Source organism: Dioscorea cayenensis, chromosome 10 (assembly GCF_009730915.1).
Source record: "Dioscorea cayenensis subsp. rotundata cultivar TDr96_F1 chromosome 10, TDr96_F1_v2_PseudoChromosome.rev07_lg8_w22 25.fasta, whole genome shotgun sequence".
Lineage (NCBI taxonomy): Eukaryota > Viridiplantae > Streptophyta > Magnoliopsida > Dioscoreales > Dioscoreaceae > Dioscorea > Dioscorea cayenensis.
The window spans coordinates 3,475,385-3,480,879 of NC_052480.1; positions in this window are offsets into that span (position 1 = coordinate 3,475,385).

The window sequence follows — 5,495 nt, forward strand, 5'->3', positions numbered from 1 at the left end:
CCATTAATACATCCCACTCCCATTTTGCCTCCTCGTCGAACACAACATTACGGGTCACATTTACCCTTACGCCGACTGGATCATACATTCGATTTACCTTAGAGCCGGGCTCGTAGCCAATAAGCACCATGGGCATGCTCCTGTTATCCAGTTTCTTCAGGTTTGGCTTCATCATCTTCACATGTCTAATGCATCCAAATGTACGGAAGTAGTGTACATTCGGACGTCTCCCGTACCATGCCTCGATAGGCGTCTTGTCATTAACGCTGCGGGTTGGAGCTCGGTTGAGGATGTATACCGCCGTCGTGACAGCCTCACCCCAAAACTTTCCTGGTATCCCCTTGGATTTAAGTAGGCTACCGGCCATTGCAACTACTGTTTGATTTCGCCTCTCGACGACACCATTCTGTTGTGGTGAGTATGGCACTATAAGATAGTGCTTAAGGCCCTGGTCCGTGCAGTGCTTACCAAACTCCGTAGATGTGAACTTGCCTCCGCGATCGATACGAAGGGCTTTCAACTTGCGGCCAGCTTCTAGCTCAATTTTCGCATGGAACTACTTGATGGCCGCCGCTGCCTTGTCTTTAGACTCTAGCAGTGTCACCCACATGTAACGGCTGAGATCATCCACCAAGAGCGGGAAATACTTCTTGCCTCCTGGTGTGGTTGGCGTGATGGGCCCGCACAAGTCGCCATGTACCAGGTCCAACATGTTCTTTGCGCGATAGTTTGCCTTCTGTGGGAATGGAGCTCGTTTTTGCTTGCCGACAAGGCAACCATCTTAGATTTGATCCACCTGATTAATCTGTGGTAGCCCACGGACCATGCCATGTTGCACCAGCTTATGGAGAGCTTGAAAATTCATATGTTTGTAGCGTGCATGCCATCGCCACGTATCTTCATTGCATCTAGCTGCTAACACACAGGTTGTACCAAAACTAGATTAAGCACATACAAGCGATTCTTGGTTCTTCTCACCTTGGCCAAAGTTGTCATTGGTGGTCGCGGATCAACAGCGTACCATCCTTGATAAGCACCTGGGAACCGTTTTTGTCAAGCTACTCAAGACTCACTATGTTATTGCAAAGCCTTGGAATACAGTAGACATCCGTCAATACACGGTGCTCGCCATTGTGACACATGAACAACACTGTTCTGCGCCCACAAATATCGACAACAGAGTTGTCTCCAAACTTCATTGAGCCCTTTATGTTAGAATCTAGTTCAGTTAAGATTGCCTTGCACTCGGACATGTGGTTGCTCACCCCGATGTCCAAATACCATGCGTCATCATGGTACTCTTCTGTACAGTCAAGGTGTACTTGTGTGTGAACCTCGTTGAGCATGATGTTCCTGGTCTGGACCTTCGTAGCCTCCGTAAGGTTGCAAACCTTCGCCATCAACAACGTGGGCTCATCATTCTGAGCCTATGTAAGATGCACATGATTGTGACGCTCTCGCCGCGGCTTGTGACAGTCTCTTGAGTAGTGTCCACTGATACCACAATTAAAACACTTGATCTTCGTCTTGTCAAGCTTCTTCTTCTCCTCAACATGCTCTCCATCATAATACTCCTCTCTATGACCAATGCCGCGGCCGTGGCCGCGCTCACATCTGGTACCTTTGCCACATCCCTTGGACATATTTGATGATGAGCCATCACTGGAGTCTTTCCAGCGTGCCTTCCACTCTGTCTTTGTGAGTAGAAGTTGTTCATCCTCATCGCCACCAGCACCACGAATTCTCTCTTGGTAGGTCTTGAGGCGACCAATTGCCTCCTCCAATGTCATCGTCGTTAAGTCGGCAAATTGCTCGATCAACGTTACAATGGGTAGGAATTTGTTGGGGATAGCACGCAAGAACTTCTTAACGATGGTGCTTTCTTCGATCTTTCCGCCAAGGCCAGTGGACTTACTGATTATGGCTGTCAGCCTTCCTGTGAAGTTGTCAATCGTTTCCGCTTCTTTCATGCGGAGAATCTCAAACTCACTCTTTAGAGTTTGGAGCTTCGCCTGCTTCACTCAATTTGCACCCTCGTACTTCGTCTTTTGAGCCTCCCAAGCCTCCTTGGCCATCTCCTTCTCTGTTATAAGAAGAAGATTCTTATTTGGAATAGCTTCATAGATGGCGGTGAGTGCCATCTTGTCCTTCCTTGTATCCACATCAGTCCCCAGCTGGATGGAGTCCCACACGCCTTGTGCTTGTAGGTACATGCGCATCTTTATCATCCACATTGCATAGTCCGTTTTGGACAGCATCGGATAGTGGAGAAAGACACCGGTGTTCTCCCTCGTTAGCGCTGTCATGGTAACCTCATCATCATCCCTGGCGGTGCTTCTGTTTTGTGGCATTATCTTTGGCATACGCAAGGCTCTGAGACCAAATGTAAAACAAACAAACTTTTATGCTCTATTATAGATAGGGAAGAGATTTCCTTTTGACCACTTAACGCTTTATGAGAACTGATGTCTTTGTTATAACAAATTCACAGTACATGTAGGAGGGAAACCACTCCTTACAACCTACGCCACTAATCCAATAAAAGTGGATCACTAACTAACTGACTCCTACTTTGACTAATTCAAACACACTTCCTCCTACATGCAGGCTAACATAACTTACTCAATGTGACAAGATTATCTAACATTGATGTTATGTATCATTAAGTCTCTAATTAGCTTAGAACATGTATTAGTTGACTATGTTTACTTTTGTTTGGGTTCCCAACGTAGTGGGTACGTACTTTAAGTAATTTGTTATGTGTCTGTAAAGACAACTTTGGATGAAAACTTTTCGAGAGTGTTCGCTTTTTCTCTCCCCTCTTACCGGTACTGTATCTCTTTGGGAGGATTTCTTCCCACAATTAAATGGTGAACTACTCCATTGTCATTCTTCTTGTAGGATTCAAAGGTTAAGGTGGTGAGATCCTGTATCCATAGAGCATACGCGCTACGGACGGTGGTGGATGCAACCTCCCTGTGACTCTTCCCCAATATGGCTTCAACCCTAGATCAGGCTCGTCTCCCTAGCTGTCCTCACTCCTATTCCAGCATTATTTAAACCTTATTAATTGTTGAGATGTGATTGAAAGGAAGATTGTGGTAGATGGATGCAGTTCATAGTTGATTTCTAGGAAGGTGTGAAGTGTTCTGCAGTGTTTGAAAGGCTGTGAAGTGTTCTGATGAATGGAGGGCAGTTTGGTAATTGTAGGTGTTTTAAAGTTAGGCAAGACTGTTCGAAGTTCAGAGAGGCTAGATGGACGGCTGAGATGAAGTTTATCAGAGTCTGTAGTTTAAGTTCTAGGCAAGCTTGGTGAAGTGATGAGAAAGAAGATGAATGGCTAAGATTAGAAGATTTGAGATGGAGTTAGTTCAAGGCAGTGAAAGACTAATTATTTTGGGTGTGACTCATCAAAGCTAGTCTAATTATTTTGTTAGTTTTATTGCTTTTGTTTTCTAGAGAATAGAATAGAGTTTTTGTGTGTGTTATTCTTCATGTTGTTAGAGCTTCCATGAATTTTCCGTCTTAACATGATCGGAGTTACATGCATTTTGCGTGGGGTCAATTGACCCCACAAAAAATTTTAAAAATATCTACAACAATTTTGTATGTATATTTTTTTAAAAAAAATTATTAAATTGACCTTATTAAATTGAAAAATAGAGATTAAATATATAATATTTAATTTTTTTTTTTATGGGAAGTATATAGGTCATTTTATAAATGTTAAAGTTTTAAAGGACCTATATTCTAGGTTTGGCAATTTTTTTGGTCTTTTTTTTTCTTTTTATCTTTAAAAAATCTAAAACAAAGACTACGGTTTTGCTTCTTCACTTTTGAAAATTTATAGCTTTTTTATTGATCAAACTATACAAATAGGATTACCATGGCACCTCACACTCTTTTTGATTAAAAATTAAAATCTTAAAAAAGTAAAATTTTTCATCTCACCTTTCGAGCTACATCAAAAAATTAAATTAAACATTAAAATTAATTTTAAACTTCAGTTGTTTGGGTATTTTTTTTTAAATATAAAATTTTTAATATAATTTTTTTGTGCTGATGGATTTTAATTGATTTTTTTATATTGTATTACCTGTAATTGTTAAATATTATATATATATATATATATATAGATGATAATATTATATTTGTATATTGTCCCTATTTTATAAATTTTCTAGCTCGCCAATGCGTCTTAATATATATGTGTTTTCAGGGTGCGATGTCTGCTAAGAAAATGTTTGTGGGTTTATTTAGGTCCTACATTTATGAGGTCTTGAACGATCTGATCAAACCTTTGTAATTTTAAGGCCATCCTTGCTATCTCATCAATCTCCAGCCTAAGCCTCAACCTCTCAATCGATAACATCAATGAAAAAATGACTCAGCAAATGACTCAGCAAAGAGCTATAGATATACAGATTGAAGTATATAATAATGCTATATATGCAATCCATCTATGGGCTTGTTTGGATCAGCTTTTGGAAAACCCAAAAGTGTTTTTTTTATAAGTTAAGCACTTCTGGGTTCAAAAAAAGTTGTTTGTATTGCTTTTTTTTGTAAAAGCAGAAATTGTAACAGTTTTTTTTTAATAAGTTAGTTATAAGCAGCTTTTTAAAAAAACTGTTTTTTAGATTATTTTTACAGTTTTTACTTTTACAGCAAAGCTAATACAAACACAAAATATAAAAAAGTGCTTAACTTACTCTAGAAAAGCACTTTTTCCAGAAGTACTTTTAGGGCTTGTTTGGGATGGCTTTTAAAAAAAAGTGCTTTTTTGTTAAGTTGTAGAAGCACTTTTTTTTTAAGTGCTTTGGAGAGTAAGTTAAGTGCTTTTTAATGTTTTATGTTTGGGTAAGCTAATGCAAAAGCACTTTTATATGTGTGAATTGTTTGGATGTAGATTTTTAAAAGTGCTTTTAGGGGTGAGAAATTACTAAAATGGGCATTCATTAAGTTTTTATTAAATTACTATTATACATTGTTAATAATAATAATTATTATAATAATAACTTAATATATTATGAACAAAATAATAATAAGTAATAATTATCATTATTATTATTATTATTATTTTGAGTGTTATTATTAATGTATTATGATTATAATAATAATTATTAATTATCATCATTATTATTATTATTAGAACTTAATGTATTATGATTGTAATAATAATAATTATTAATTATCATTATTATTATTGTTATTATTATTATAACTTAATGTATTATGATTATAATAGCAACTTAGGGCTAGAGATAGGGAAATGTTAGAAAAGAACATGGGCAATTTAGTAATTTTACAACCCGCAAAACAGCTTTTGAAAAGTGCTTTTCTCAAAAGCACCAGTTGAGCAGCTTATGAAAAAAGCTGTATTTCAGCTTTTTTCACAGCTTCAGCTTTTTCCCAAAAGCCAACACAAACATGATTTTTAAAACCAAGAAGTGCTTTTTTTATAAAAAAGCACTTCTGGGCTTTAAAAAAGCCAACCC